Below are 17,897 nucleotides of genomic sequence, written 5' to 3'. Positions count from 1 at the left end.
AATTAAATTTCTATGCTGTACTGCAGTATACTGAATCATGCACCTACAAAGAGACAATTGTTCGGTGTTTCTCTAATTCAGGTAGACAGCAAATCGTCCAAAGTTCTGAAAATTATCATAACTCGAAAAATACATTTTATATGGGCCTAAAACTGGTTGACAAACAACACACAGCAAATCGTCCAAAGTTCTGAAAATGATCATAACTCGAAAAATACATTTTATATGGGCCTAAAACTGTTTGACAAACAACACTTTAGCAGCACATACTAGTTTATCATTGTATTTAAACTGTCTGACACTGTCACATAGAGTAATGACTGAAGCGTTTAAGCAATTCCCCTTTTCGACGTTTAAATCGGCTGAAAATGCAGTTTTTTCCCACACGTACACATAATGATGAAAATGATCATAACTCCACAAATACATGTTAGATGGGCCTAAAACTGGTTGACAAACAAGACATTAGCAGCACATACTAGTTCATCATTGTATTTAAACTGTCTTTGAGAAAGACTTAAGAAGCAAAATAATTGTTCCTCATATTAATTAAAGTTATATGGTGTACGGCAGCATCCTGAATCATTCACCTACAAAGAGACAATGGTTCGGTGTCTCTCTAATTCAGCTCGACAGCAAATCGTCCAAAGTTCTGAAAATGATCATAACTCGAAAAATACATTTTATAAGGGCCTAAAACTGGCTGACAAACAACACTTTAGCAGCACATACTAGTTTATCATTGTATTTAAACTGTCTGACACTGTCACATGGAGTAATGACTGAAGCGTTTAACCGTTCCACCAAATCGACGTTAAAATCGGCTGAAAATGCATTTTTTCCCACATGTGTAGACTTTGATGAAAATTATCAGAACTCGAAAAATACATTTTATATGGGCCTAAAACTGGTTGACAGACAAGACATAAGCAGCACATACTAGTTCATCATTGTATTTAAACTGTCTTTGAGAAAGACTTAAGAAGCAAAATAATTGTTCCTCATATTAATTAAAGTTATATGGTGTACTGCAGCATTCTGAATCATTCACCTACAAAGAGACAATGGTTCGGTGTTTCTCTAATTCAGCTCGACAGCAAATCGTCCAATGTTCTGAAAATGATCAGAACTCGAAAAATACATTTTATATGGGCCTAAAACTGGTTGACAAACAACACTTTAGCAGCACATACTAGTTCATCATTGTATTTAAACTGTCTGACACTGTCACATGAAGTAATGACTGAAGCGTTTAACCGATTCGCCTTTTCGACGTTTAAATCGACTGAAAATGCGTTTTTTCCCACATGTGTAGACTTTGATGAAAATGATCAGAACTCGAAAAATACATTTTATATGGGCCTAAAACTGGTTGACAAACAAGACTTTAGCAGCACATACTAGTTCATCATTGTATTTAAACTGACTGACACTGTCACATAGAGTAATGACTGAAGCGTTTAACCGTTCCGCCAAATCGACGTTGAAATCGACTGAAAATGCGTTTTTTCCCACGTGTAGACATTGATGAAAATTATCATAACTCGAAAAATACATTTTATATGGGCCTAAAACTGGTTGACAAACAAGACTTTAGCAGCACATACTAGTTTATCATTGTATTTAAACTGTCTGACACTGTCACATAGAGTAATGACTGAAGTGTTTAACCGTTCCGCCAAATCGACGTTTAAATCGACTGAAAATGCGTTTTTTCCCACGTGTAGACTGATGAAAATTATCTGATTTCGAAAAATACATTTTATATGGGCCTAAAACTGTTTGACAAACAACACTTTAGCAGCACATACTAGTTCATCATTGTATTTAAACTGACTGACACTGTCACATAGAGTAATGACTGAAGCGTTTAACCGTTCCGCCAAATCGACGTTTAAATCGACTGAAAATGCGTTTTTTCCCACGTGTAGACATTGATGAAAATTATCAGAACTCGAAAAATACATTTTATATGGGCCTAAAACTGGTTGTCAAACAACACTTTAGCAGCACATACTAGTTCATCATTGTATTTAAACTGTCTGACACTTTCACATGGAGTAATGACTGAAGCGTTTAACCGAATCGCCTTTTCGACGTTTCAATCGACTGAAAATGCGTTTTTTCCCACATGTGTAGACTTTGATGAAAATTATCAGAACTCGAAAAATACATTTTATATGGGCCTAAAACTGGTTGACAAACAAGACTTTAGCAGCACATACTAGTTTATCATTGTATTTAAACTGTCTGACACTGTCACATAGAGTAATGACTGAAGCGTTTAACCGTTCCGCCAAATCGACGTTAAAATCGGCTGAAAATGGGTTTTTTCCCACGTGTAGACTTTGATGAAAATTATCAGAACTCGAAAAATACATTTTATATGGGCCTAAAACTGGTTGTCAAACAACACTTTAGCAGCACATACTAGTTCATCATTGTATTTAAACTGTCTGACACTGTCACATGGAGTAATGACTGAAGCGTTTAACCGATTCGCCTTTTCGACGTTTCAATCGACTGAAAATGCGTTTTTTCCCACATGTGTAGACTTTGATGAAAATTATCAGAACTCGAAAAATACATTTTATATGGGCCTAAAACTGGTTGACAAACAAGACTTTAGCAGCACATACTAGTTTATCATTGTATTTAAACTGTCTTTGCGAAAGACATAAGAAGCACATAATTGTTCCTCATATTAATTAAAGTTATATGGTGTACTGCAGCATTCTAAATCATGCACCTACAAAGAGGCAATGGTTCAGTGTTTCTCAAATTCAGCTAGACAGCAAATCGTCCAAATTTCTGAAAATGATCATAACTCGAAAAATACATTTTATATGGGCCTAAAACTGGTTGACAAACAACACTTTAGCAGCACATACTAGTTCATCATTGTATTTAAACTGTCTGACACTGTCACATGGAGTAATGACTTAAGCGTTTAACCGATTCGCCTTTTCGACGTTTAAATCGACTGAAAATGCGTTTTTTCCCACATGTGTAGACTTTGATGAAAATTATCAGAACTCGAAAAATACATTTTATATGGGCCTAAAACTGGTTGACAAACAAGACTTTAGCAGCACATACTAGTTTATCATTGTATTTAAACTGTCTTTAAGAAAGACATAAGAAGCACATAATAGTTCCTCATATTCATTAAAGTTATATGGTGTACTGCAGCATTCTAAATCATGCGCCTACAAAGAGACAATGGTTCGGTGTTTCTCTAATTCAGCTAGACAGCAAACGATCCAAAGTTCTGAAAATGATCATAACTCGAAAAATACATTTTATATGGGCCTAAAACTGTTTGCAAACAACACTTTAGCAGCACATACTAGTTTATCATTGTATTTAAACTGTCTGACACTGTCACATAGAGTAATGACTGAAGCGTTTAACCGTTCCGCCAAATCGACGTTTAAATCGGCTGAAAATGCGTTTTTTCCCACATGTGTAGACTTTGATGAAAATGATCATAACTCGAGAAAACATTTTATATGGGCCTAAAACTGGTTGACAAACAACACTTTAGCAGCACATACTAGTTTATCATTGTATTTAAACTGTCTTTGAGAAAGACTTAAGCACATAATTGTTCCTCATATTAATTAAAATGATATGGTGTACTGCAGCATTCTGAATCATTCACCTATAAAGAGACATTGGTTCGGTGTTTCTCTAATTCAGCAAGGCAGCAAACCGTCCAAAATTCTGAAAATACTCATAACTCGAAAAATACATTTTATATGAGCCTAAAACTCGTTGACAGACAACACTTTAGCAGCACATACTAGTTCATCATAGTATTTAAACTGTCTGACACTGTCGCACAGAGTAATGACTGTAGCGTTTAACCGATCCGCCTTTTCGGCGTTTAAATCGGCTGAAAATGCGTTTTTTCCCACATGTGCAGACGTTGATAAAAATAATCATTACTCGAAAAATAAATGTTAGAAGGACCTACAACTGTTTGACAAACAACACTTTAGCAGCACATACTAGTTCATCATAGTATTTAAACTGCCTGACACTGTCACACAGAGTAATGACTGTAGCGTTTAACCGATCCGCCTTTTCGACGTTTAAATGGGCTGAAAATGCGTTTTTTAACTCGACAAATACATGTTTGACCTTTTGTCTGATCCTGCCACACAGAGTAATTTTATTTTTTATTTATTTATTTTCAACCCATCCTGTCAGCATGCTGGGCATACAACAAAGAGTATTTGCATGCCATTGCATCTAGGACAGAGTTAGTCCGCAAGTGTAGCTCAAGTTCTCCACCTGCAATGCAACACTTTATTAATTCTTAAATCATCAAGAACTGCTGCAATAATTCTGTCCAGTGGATGACCTGTAGGATGACAAGAGCACAGTTTTTGGTCAAAGAGAACCACCACCAACCCCCCTCTTTGGAAAACTATTTATCATGTTTGGGTCTATAAACAACTGATCACTACCCCAAGAGGGAGAGAATCATGGCCGGTGAGACAATTAAACATAGAACCTGAAAACATTTACACAAAAAAATTAACATTGGACGACAACATGTAATGAAAAACAGTTGATTAGGTCCAGGAAAACTGGAATGACAAATGGTCATCTGGCCTCTTCCTGTCATAGTTATGGCAGTAAATGAGGGAGAAAAGGAGAGTAATGCAACCAGAAGGCTGCTGGGGTGCATTCAAAGAAGGTGTGGTGGTGTGTGCATGTGTGTGTGTGTGTGATAGGACCGCCTGTCTGTCCATCCCGGAAAACCCCAGTGCTAAATGTGTACTGTTGCCTATTGCAGTCAAAATTGCGGGGTTGGGGATGCAAGTCCTTCAGGCAAGTCGACCCTGAATCACTCACACCCCTCCTGCCCCGCAGACCCTGGTCTGGTGGAGTGTTGCTTGGAGTAGGATTCGTGTGCGAGTGTATGCATTCTAAGCCAATATGAGTCGGATTAACATTTCGTAACGGACGAGAAGCACGCTGGGGCAGGAGCGTGACAGGCAAGATGGCAGCTGCCCGCTGCATCCCCACCTATATAGCTTGCACCCCACCCATCCCGCAAGCCCTAGGCCTATTGTGTGGTGTATTTGTGAATATAAGTTTTGGCACTGGGAGAGATAGGCGAATCGCGACCAGATCGATGCAGGGGCGCGGCGCCCAAACACACAACCACGCCCCACACCAACACAGTGTGGGGCGCACATACAAGCTTTTAACCTAACCGCCTTTTCAGCATTTTAAATCGTCTGACAATACGTTATCTTCTATCTTCTCTCTTCTATCCTCCTTTCCCTCATGAAAATGAGGGAGTGGATGAAGGTAGAGTGTACAGCTCGATCCGGCGTAGTAAGTTGAGTAAGTAAAGGACGTTTATGAAAATGAAAGATGAAGTTGGTTAAAACCCATCCCCCCATCCCCAATTGGTTAAAACCAATTAGGATTTTTATTGGAAGAAAACAAAGAAAATAAAAGGAGTTTATTCCAAAAAATGGGTGGAGCTATGCCCCATAAATTCAGATGTGCCGAGGAGCTAACTTCATTCTGAACCTACAGAAGACCCTGACACAAAGTAGGAACACAAGACACCTCTAAATACTTACCTATTAAACGTAACCTTTTATTTTTTTTTTATAATTTACCATACCAACCTTGACATGGCATAATTGCATGAAGCATTAGTAAATTGGTCATTCAAAATTAATGTTTAGCAAAACTCTTAACATAAATCATTCTAAATTAATGCTTAGCAAAACTCTTTGCCTACCCACAATCGAGCATAACCCAAATTGAACTCCAATTGGCTATGGGACACACTCCGAGGCTTGATCAACCACGGGAGGGCCTTCCTCAGGCGAGGGTGTCTAGTGATAATGGTCAAACACCCCATGGTCCTGGGGTCCACTACTGATGATGTGTCCCAAAAATTCAGACCCAATCCTGATACAGAAATACAGTTTCAAAACTGATTTAAAAGCCAGATTAAAAAAATCAGTTCCAATACAAACACAGAAATACAGTTAAAAACCAATTTAAAAGCCATACTAAAAAATTTAGATGCAACCAAAACACGGTTGTTCTGCCTCCCGGTGCGCCCCCCGCGCAGTCAGTATTGCAACATCATAGCATTTGGATGATAGTATAATAATATAATAGTAAAATCAGAACAGGCATAAACAGATCAAGGCACACTCAGCCAATCTGATCATGTCCCAGACCCGGATTAACATCTCTTCCATCAGCCTCTTCACTGCCCTTGAGAAAGCACAATTTGTGAGATAATTCATGTTATTGTTGTATGTATACAATGTGGGAGCTATGACAACGTATTAACACGTTATCTACATCTGCATAGAGATTGATCGTTTATCTGCATATTTCTCTACTGTTCCACAGTTTTACACCGCTTTCATTAACGATACCAAAAGTGCGCTCCTGTCTCTGGGTACTTATTGCAAGAGTGTTTAGCTCGCTGTATAGCCAAGTACAGCTACATGTGGTGAGGGCTTAAGAGTAAAAAGATTGGCCTCACCTCAAGGCATTGCTGAGAGCAATGATGTCAGAACACCCAGGGCCCACGGAACCCTCAGACCCCTCGGAAGGCTGAGGCTCCACAGAACTCGTGGGCCCAAACAGACAGCCAGGCTTGGAGGAACAGGCAAAAGGCCTGGACCGCAGTGGCAGTACAACTTTGAGTGCGCAAAGCGGGCTTGGCAACGCATCCAGCAGGTCCTTCAAGTCGGCCAACAAGGCCATTAAGTCGGGCCAATAAGACCCTTAAATTAGCCAGCAGGTCTATCAAGTCCAGAAGGTGAAACGTCAGTGCAATCACAGTGGCATGCGCTAGAGCCGCAGTTGCACGTATGTAGGCTGTGAGAGAAAAATGCACATGATCAACTATTTGAATGAGGTTTTACATGTTTTATACAGGACAACAGCCTTTTGTATGTTACTTAGTTATAAAACTCATTGTCTATGGGTTTTTATGAGTCACTCAGAGTTAATATAAAGAGACAAAAAAATTGTCTGTGTGTGTCTGTGTGTAAAAACTGTCTAAAACATTTCAGTTGTAGTATTGGAAAAACCAGACCACATTCCATCCTTCACTCAACCTTGTGTGGAGATAAGGATAAGGACAAGAGGGACTTAAAAGAGCGTTGTGTGTTTGTTTTATGGTACAGTAGGATTGTGTTTGTGACCGAAGTTTGACTGTTAAATCACTGTTTGGGGGAACACCCAGGGATATGACTGAGGATCAGAGTTGTAAATGACACCTGACACACAACCTCTCTTTGGTATAAAGCCCTCTTCGTCAGTAATAGGGGTAGACTGATCAGAACACTGCTTTGAAGCATGACGGTATCTTTCTCTTTATTTTGCAGAATAAATATCTTTAATACTCTCAGTTTTGTTTTCCTGTAGCGGGCAGATTAACCTCACCGACCACCTAGGATAATTTTTCCAACAATCTGGCGACGATGATGAGACTCTCTTCATGTCCAGGTTGTGTGCCCAGCGGCAGTCAGAGACCGGCCGTAAGATATCCAACAAGGAGTCGTCTGGACAGGTCCAGCAAAGGCAACACAAGATTCCCGAAAAGTGAAGGTGACGACTCACTGAGATATTGTTCCGATCAGGGAAGATCTGAGTAAGCTTAAAGATTGAATCAATCTAGAGCAGGGGTCGGGAACCTATGGCTCGCGAGCCAATTACGGCTCTTTTGATGACGGTATATGGCTCGCATACAATTTTGAGCTAAAATTTTTCATCACAATTAACAAGTAATAAATTATTATTCTGTGTCATTTTAAAGTAAAACAGGTAAGAGAAATTACAACTTGAAAATAAAATTCAAAATATAAATGTGGCGGACAAAGTAGTCAAGCACCGGCTGCGGACAACATAAAGACTCCGGGGCGCCATTTACTCGGCGCCCTGCCCCTACCGGGTCTCTGCTCAGGCGCAACTTGTGGAAGTCTCTGCCCACAGGTAAGGGCTTAGGGAAGGAGATGGCTGTGGTGCGCCGACATAGTGAAAGTTTTACTGTTCATTTCAACTTGCGGCACGCAGGCCACAATTATATGTATCACTGAGGATCATTATAATAATTGTGGATAATAATGATCCTCTTGGGAGCAGGAGGAATGGCGTTCCACTGCTGGACTGCTTACGAGCCCATGCGCCGATCCCCTCTGTAAGACAGACAAACATTAAGAAAACTCCCTGCCTCGAGTCGGACCAATCAGCTGAACAAAAGTGGACAGAAGTCGAAAAAACTTCAATATGTATGTGACAAATAATCTCTTGAACTTGAACTTGAACTTGAAACTGAAGACCAGCTGATTCTTAAAACTTGGAACGAGCGTCCCGTCACACAGCACACAATGCAGCGTGTGAGTAATGCCGTATTGACCATGTTTGGCTTTACAAATGCATGTGAGCAGTCTTTCTCGCATCTGAGAAACATTAAGACCATCCTACGCTTAAGTTTAACTGATGGAAGCCTCAACGCCTGCATTAAGCTTAACCTCACAACGTATGATCCAGACTAGAAGGCCATCAGCAAAACGAAGGAGCACCAGAAGTTGCATTAATGGTAAAAAGTATTTCATTTATTATTGGTTAGCTACAGTATAAGAACAATATTATGAAGAAGAATAAAGAGAAATGTATTATATAGAGGGCTTTTTTAAGTACTCAGAGATGTGTTGTTCATTAAAAATGTATGCCTTACTTATGAAGTAGCCAATTTTGCATTGATCAAGAGAATCGTGGTTTTTGTCTGTTTATTTGCTTTATGTTATCCAATAATAAAATCGACATTATTAAATACATGATTATTATAGATTATTCTTGACCCATCCTAGCAAAAGCGTTGAATGAATGAATCCTTGGGTGATTGAAATGGTGTTTGAGGCGTGTGACCGCCTGGCCGATGGATCACTCTGGAGCACGTATGGATGAGATGAGTTCGGAGACATTTTATCAGTGTCTCGGGGTATGTTTAGCTACATGGCTGATGAAAATCGCGATTAAAAACAAGCAAATGTATAAATGTGAGATACAGTAAGCATAGTATGTGTGTTGTACACAACATGTCAAACTAGTTTCCCACATGAGTCCTTGGTTTAAAAGTAGCGTTATAATCTAAATATCTGGTAGGATTTCTGGAAAGGATACTGTAAGGCTTTCAATTTATTTGAAAAAAATATAACAAGGCGAGAGAGCTGTAAAGTTAGTTGACAGGCTGAAATGATTATGGAAGTTGATGTGAAAGACAATGAAAGTGGGAAAGTTAGCAAATGATGCATTTGGGATTCTTTGTTAAGGATGGAAGTTGGAGCAAAGAGAGTTGTAAAAGTCATTTTAGTAAAATATTGGTTCAGCAGAGGAAGCTAGCTAACTTATGAGTTAACCCGGACTAACTTCCGGGTGCGCCGTAGTATGGACACACCGGCTCTGCATTCAACTCTTAGTTTTGTGTTTATTACTATTTGTATTGTTCTTATTTTTGCATGCAGTGCACTGTCGCTATTACAATATGAACGACAAGCACTCCTGGACGTCTGTTCGACACCTCATACGGACTTTTTCGCAACTTACCGGAGTACGTACTAAGATCTCTTTGTCCTGCCGCCACTGTGTTTACCAATACGCCGACGGAGGAGAAAGACAAGAGGAAAACCTGCCGGAATTCTATGCAGATCTCGGAGGAGATACTAAAAAAGTGAATAGGTTTGATCTTGAGTGTGTAAAGTTTTGTGATTTTTCGAGTTTCTTAAGGCCCCAAAAGTCAGGTTAACACTTCAATTCAACACAGTGCCATGCCCACATTGTGTGACGAAAACCCAATGTTTTAATAAATTTAATCCCCAAAGTGTCTTGTAGACACTCGCGAACTTTGAAGTCGATCTGATGAATCCCCTAGGAGTTTGCGCACATTAAATCCAATATGGCCACCTTCCTGTTGGTTGGGTGTCGGTCATGGCGGCAATATAATTTTTTTTGAGTCTAGTGATGTTACATTAATATACCCAATTTCATGTTAAAAAGTGAATAGGTTTGATGTTTTGAAATTTTCAACAGGGCGTGTCCTGTCATTTTGCCATGCCCAAGCACGGAACCCATAGAATATCAATTGCCACACTGGGACTGACGAGTGCACAAAGTTTCGTGAATTTCCAAGTATCTTTTGGAACATGAAATTTAACGTGTTGCCACGCCCACACCGTGTGCCAAAAAATATATATATTTTGATAATGTTAAGCTGTGAAGGTGTCTTGTAGACACTCGTCAAGTTTGAAGCCGATCCGATAAATCGCCAAGGAGGAGTTTCGCTAAAGTACAAAACATAAATATGACTAAAAAGTCAGGAAAATTAAAAATGGCCGACTTCCTGTTGGGTTTTGTGAGAAAAAAAAATATATATATATATATACATATACTATAACTATTACGTACTACATATAACTATACTACTATAACTATAACATTACAGATTGAACTAATCCTCGATAGCAAAACTATATGTGTGTATACTACAGTATACATTACATAAATTTATTCATGTACATTACTATCATTCATATAGTGGGTAATTATGAAATACAGTTTTATTGATCAGTCAGAGCCAAAATTAAAACATGTCTAAAGACACTGGGTGTAACTACGCAACCAGTTAGAAACCGGCACTGAAACGGTTAATCTGGCGCACACACAGCGGGGAGTCTGAAACTAGATACTCGGGAGATGGGAAATAACAAAGGCGGGACCGCCTCGCAAAGGGGGGTCTGTCGTTTGTAACAAAGTGACGAGGAAACAAAGTTTCTGCAGACTCCTGGGTGAAATGTATGCTAGATGAGACACGCAGCTTAGGACTAACCACGTCGACGTAAAACGTTTTTTATTTTTTGGTAGATTCTCAAACCGTCCTATAAACTCTCCGTAGCTCAAAGTTCCAGTTTCATCCCATCATTCCGGATTTGGAAATTTTGAACACAACAAATTGGTGACCCCGACGTGATCCCATTACAAGACAGCAGAGGAGTTCCGAAAGCCTGAACGGTTGCGATACTTCCATGGGTACCCGCTAAAAGGTGAGCAGAGCCATTTCATGAAGTCTGCATAGATTAGATAGGAATATTTTAGGTGGAAGTGTTGTACTGTTTAAGGCTGGACGAACAACTTTGTGGTTTTGGGGATGTATTGTTGAATGATGCATGAATAATAATTGTTAAATATTGTGGAGAGGAGAAATTGGATTGTTTGATGAGAACGGTAGTAAGGTAAGTTAAGGGAACGGGTTAGGAAACCCCCCTTCGAAGCGGCTGTGTGTTTAAATTGCGTAGTAATTCCACGTAACGTTTGGGCCCGTGTGTAGAGAATACATCCAGTATGCCTAAACTGAGCGACGTTTTGGTGATGAACAATGTTTAACTCATGAAGTAATTCCGAATCCCGTTTAGGCCCGGTTGTTGAAAAGACCTCCGAAATGCCTAAACTAAGTGATGTCTGGCGATGAAAAATGTTAAACTCAGCCTTCAGAAGGGTAGTCGATAGTCGGTAATTTCATTTAAGGGTGAAAGGCCCGGAATCATTTTTAAAGTAAAAAGGAAGCCAAGCATTTAGGGGTTAAAGGCCCGGTTCTTAGAGAAACCAAATATTAAAGGGTTAAAGGCCCAATTCACGTGACTTAGCGTAAAATTGTATTGCCGGCTGTGTGAGTGAGAGTGTGCGCAACGAGGTACCTTGTGTGTGTGGAAAGAGAGGTACCATGCGTGTGTGTGAATGTGAGAGAGACCGCGGGCGTGTGTGTGTTTGAGACAGTCTTTGTGTTTAAGAGAGTGTGTGTTTGATAGAGTCTGTGCATGTGTGCTAGAGGTTTTGTGTGTGTATGTGTATGAACAACCTCCTCAAATTGCCCTAGATAAAAGGGCAATATATTAAAAAAAAATACAAATAAAAAAAAAAGTTGACCTGTAATAACCTAAAAGACCACTAGTGGCGTAGCTGCACCAGAAACACATTGAGATCCGAACATTTGAGGTTTCCCCCTCCCACTTCTTCCCATGTCTTTTGTTCTCCTGCCATTCAAAAACATAATGGAAAAGACCCCATCCCCCAGACCCGGCACCAGTGAGATTCGTATTGAAGCTGTAGCTGAGCTCAAGAACAGAACAGAGCCAAAGTTCCATGCTTGAGAAACTTGGAAATTCCATAAATATGAACAAAAATGGATCAAAGCAGGGTGGTGGTCGAAAGACACTACCCCGACAGCAGAAAACCGCACCAAGGTGATAGAGGAAGAAAAAAGACTGCTGGCTGAAGCAGGAATGGATGCAAAAAACAACCCTGGATTAATGGGGGCTTGAAAGCGCAAGTTAAACAAGCAGCGTGCACAATGGGCGCTGGTTCAGCACATAATGACGGCATGGATTCGAGCGGAAATGATTGTCGAACGTCGCAATAAAATCAGAAATGCCGCAACCAAGGCAGTGGTAGAAGCCCAGAAGGAACCCTACCCCCCACAAGAAGACAAGTTACCACCCCTCCCCGAACCCATCCCCCAAGGTCACACCCCACTCCAACCACACACCACCCCATCCCTCTACCCCTCCCTGCTGGCCGATGAAGAAACACATCGGCACCCCCCCTCTCCGTACAACCCTAAGACCGAGCACACACCTGAAGCAACAGCGCCCCCTGTGCTGAGCAACCAGAAAATAGCCACCCCACCCCCGCCAGAAATACAAGCACCCGTATTAGTAATGGAAGGCCCGATCCAAATCCATTTCCGAGTACAGCCCTCCCCAAAGCCATCTGACAGTGAGAACAAGGACAATGATCAGACATTGCCCCCTAACGATCAAACAGACACAAAGAGTTTCTCTCCTCTAATACAGAGGACGACGAATGCACTTGCCAGTCCTACAAACCACAAAAAGACATCAAGAAAGGAAAAAGAAATGTACCACAAGGGTTAGCCACGCAACTGTCACACTGACTGGACAATGTGGCCCACTACCAGAGGATGCCAACACAACCCATGTTCATCTCATAGCACCTCCTGCAGACGCTACAGCCAAACAACAACCCAAAGAAAAACAAAAGACCCGAAGCCAGCCCACACCTTCACCTACCCCTGTAGTCCCCAAATACACCTTTAAGAAAACAAAACAAAGACACCCCACCCCCCTCCGCTCCTGGGAAGAAGAACCCATGTCAGACCACGAGACTAAGACAAAAAAGTGGTCATTCAAAAACAGTGGCAGCTCCCGGGGAGAGTACACAAACGACAACAGAAGAAAAGGAACCCTTATAGCATCATCCAAAAGCCAGGCCAGAAGATCGTCAGCAATAGGGATAGTTACCCGCTCGAAAATTAGACAACGAGAGGAGGAACAAAAGCAGTCCGCCAAAAGAGAAACATTTGTTCCCTGGTACCACCGCGACATGCAGGCCCTCAAAGGCAACCTATCAGCGTTGGACAAAGGAGCTGCAGCATGGATCCGAATCTTCGAAAACCACACAGCGGCTGACACACTAGCCCTAAGAGATGTGCGAGCCATTCTCCGCGCCACAGCAGGAAACATCACCCTGACCTCCCTGGAAAGAGAAGTTAGAACCCTCACCATGGCACACGAGCACCCATTCGACCACATGCGGAATGACATATGGACAACCATGAGAGAAACCTGGCCGACCAGACGCAACACAGTGGCCCTGGCAGGCCTGAGATTTAAAAATGGGGAAGAACCACACGCCTATCTCACATGAGCAAAGGAGCTCTGGAGTGATAGCACTGTAGAACGTCATGACCCCTGCCTAGTGGGTCTCCCCATGTACATGCAGATGCCAAATGCCAAAATGGCCTCCCAGGAGATGTCAGGCTGTAGCTCGCAGACACAGTTTGACTGTCAGACATGACCGAGAGACAGTGGGAGAGCCATCTCATCCATCACCTGGAAAGACACATCAAAAAGCAAGAAGACGAATTCCTGGAGAAAGATTCCATACAAACCAGACTACTAAAAATGCAGGTAAAAAAACTGGAAGATGAAGTCAATACGGACAAAAAGAAGAAAGCAACTGTGCAAGCAGTAGTCACCACCCCTGAAGCACAGGCCCCGCCCCAAACCGCGCCACTACAATGGACAGGACCACAGCCCCTAACTGTAACCCCCGCCTACCCACCAGCCCAGCACCTACCCCAATGACAGCAGGCCTGGACTCCCTATGAATATCCCCAGCGGCAGTATCCCGGGGCCCCCGCACCCTCATACCCCCAAGGCCCCCCCCAATGGCAGCAACTGAGAGGGAGAGGACAATTCCAATCCTCTAGAGGATGGGGAGGACCCGAGAAAACTACAGGATGTTTCATCTGTGGCCAAAGTGACCACTGGGCAAGGGAATGCCCCCAGAACCAACAACCCCAGCAATTATATAGAGGATCCTACCGCCCCCCTCAGAGAGGAAGAGGAGCTTCCTCGAGAGGAAAGGGAAGACCCCGCATGGACACCCCGCCATGGCATGGAGCATAGAGGCGCCCAGGGGACATGGAAGTGGTGGTACAGACAAAAATAAATGCCGAACCAGTAGTGCCATGTACAATCCAAGGAATCACTGTCAATCCAAGGAATTACTGTCACTGTCACTGTCACGTGTCTTGCTTGAAGAACCTGGCCGGCAACATACTACGTACTACATACAACTATCCACTCGGAAATTACGGACTGTTGGATTCTCTGGGACGACACAAGTCCAACCCTTCACCGCACCCCTCCCTACCAAGATAGGTCCTCACAAAGTCAGACACCAATACCTCTACTCACCAAGCTGCCCCACCAACCTAATGGGAAGGGACCTTCTCCGAAGAACAGGGGCATCTGTGATATGTAACCTCCACGGTCTGGAAGTTAGTTTCTCTGAGCCAAAAGAAGAGCTAATACCCCTCGAACGTATACTCGTCTTAGGTGGAACTCCTGATACCACCCCCGACCCCACACTCACCGGCTGGTGGCATTTTGTAAACCTACCAACTCTGGAAAAAGTCGATGCTGGACCCGTACACTGCACTCTCTGTTTCACACGCCACCGTGATGACATCTATGACGAAGGCTGGGAAGCGAAAAAGGAGGGACGACAAGAACGACTCCAGACAACAGACTTCTATCTGGGCCACGAAGGAGTTGCAGCAGCGGTCCGCCTGACACCAGACCAACAATCCTGGTATCTACTTCACGACACCGCAGTTCCACATGTGACCCTAGCCGTAGAAGCCAACCATGCAGCCAAACAATTGGGCCCCATGGTCAAAAGAGCCCTCGCCAACCCACCTGGGTCCCCACAACGAACCCCCTGTTGCAACACACGCCAGACAAATCGGTTTGGAGAATAGGACACAACAGCTACGAACAAGGCATATATGAAAGAAATGTCCTGGAAAGAACTTATCAAGGAAGCATCGAAGAACACCCCCTAGCAGCAGAAATGTTCGCCCAACTACCGCCAACCCTCTGGACCACCGGCCCCTATCACGTTGGCTGCACACCACACCACAATATACACATCAAAGTGAAAGCCCACGCTGTGCCCATTTGGCAAGGTCAGTACAAGGTCAAGCCCGAGGCAGCTGCTCGAATAGCCTCCACCATTGAAGGCCTCTTACAAGCAGGAGTTCTACGACCAGCGGATTCACCGTGGAACACACAAATTCTACCAGTACCCAAGGCTGGAGGACACTCATGGCGCCTGGTCCACGATCTGCGACGTATCAACCAGGTGGTCCAACCCATTACTGAAAAAGTGCCCAACCCCCATGTCGCCCTGCATGCAGGCTCCCCGAGTCATCAATTTTTCACCGTCATCGACCTGGCCAACGCATTTTTTTGCCTCCCCTTGGCCAAAGAAAGTCAAGATATGTTTGCATTCACATTTAAAAAATGCTCTTAGACCTACACAAGAATGCTACGAGGATTCACATGCACGCCAACCATATTCAACGCCTGCCTGAAGGCAGATCTCAAGGAACTCCTACTCATCCAGTATGTCGACGACATCCTCATGGACATCACCACAGTAGAAAATTGCCTCACGGCCACCAAATCCCTGCTACGGCACATCGCAAAATGTGGCTACAAAATCAGGAAGGAAAAAGCACAGGTCTGCCGCACAGAAGTGGTATTCCTGGGAAAAAGGATCACGGGAGATAAGAGATACATCAACCCGGAAAGACAACAGAGAATGCTCCAGTACCCTAAACCCACCACCGTGCAGCAAATGCTAGCATTCCTGGGACTCACTGGCTATAGCAGACACCACATAGCTGATTATGTGGACCACACTGTTCCCCCACGCGAACCCATTGCGGAAGCTGGCCATCGGAACGTCAAGGCACCACTCAACTGGACCACAAGTGCGGAGGAAGCGTTCATAAGATTGAAACAACTCATGGGGAAGGCCGAACACCTATGCACCCCAGACATCTCTTCCTCGTTCCATTTGGACGTTACTGAAAAGCACGGAATTGTCAAGCTGTGCTCTGGCAGCCTCGACACGGTGAGCGCGCGATCCTGGCTCACCACAGTTGCAAACTCGACACAGTGGAACATGGACTCTCCGGATGTGGACGACACACGGCTGCCATCGCACACGCCCTACGAGAACCGACCACATTACTTTCTACCACCCCACCATCGTGCATACCACACATGGAGTCAAATCCTACCTCGATCAAACGGATTTCACCTTTACCACACCAAAACACAAGATGCGCTTGCATGTCACCCTGGAAAGAGACAATGTCTTGTACACAGCTGATGGAATCAACTTGGCCGGCGGACTACAGTATGCAGATGGCACCCATGACTGCGTACAGCTCATGAAACTGGAAGCAAAGGGCCGCACAGACTTGGATGGAACATCTGACCCCGATGCAGAAATTGTCCTGTTTATAGATGGTTGTTGTTTCAAAGAAGAAGAGGGAAATAGAGCATCATACGCAGCCATTCAACAAATTAATGGACACCACGTCACCCTAAGAAGTGGGATGATAGAACAACCAGCATCAGCACAAAAAGCAGAACTCGACGCCTCGGTGAAAGCATTAAAAATCTCAAAAAACAAAAATGCAAACATATTCACCGACTCAGCATACAGCTCACGTGGATGTAGCCATATGGATGAAAAGAGGACTCCAAACGTCAGCAGGAGCCCCGGTAAAACACAAAGACCTCATACTCGCCCTCCTGGAAGCTATACATCTCCCCCGAAAAATCCAGATCATCAAATGCAAAGGACACTCCAAAGGAAATTCAAACGCAGCCGACACAGCAGCAAAAGAAGCAGGAGGGAACCTAAAAGAAAGCGCAGCAATGATGATTGTATTTACTGAAGACAACGCCCTCAATTTGTCAGAGGAACATCTGAAAGAAGTGCAGAAAGAAGCGAAATGGAACGAACACTCGCAGTGGCAGAAGAAAGGAGCCACATGCACCAGCGGCCTATGGAGAAGCCACGATGGGCGCCCAGTAGCACCAGCCGCACTCCTGGTCTACCTCATCAAGGATGCACATGGACAGACTCATGAAGGACCCAAAAGAACCACCAACAGGCTCAAACAGGACTGGTGGCATCCCTACCTGGAGGAAATGGTGGCCAACCATATTGCAGAATGCGTCGTCTGTCACGAGCTAAATAAGAAGACAGTCTACCAAAGACCTTTGGGAACATTCTCAGTGCCCCCCTACCCCTTCAGAGAAATATGCATAGATTACACCGGCATGGGCAGGGACAACAGAGTACAAGGGTACAGATACCTACTCGTGATGGTAGATCGATTCTCCAAATGGGTAGAAGCAGTCCCTTGCAAAAGAGAGGATGCAGTATCTGTG

This window comes from Zeus faber, assembly GCF_960531495.2.
Source record: "Zeus faber genome assembly, chromosome: 12".
In the NCBI taxonomy this organism is placed as follows: Eukaryota; Metazoa; Chordata; class Actinopteri; order Zeiformes; family Zeidae; genus Zeus; species Zeus faber.
This window is presented reverse-complemented; position numbering follows the sequence as displayed.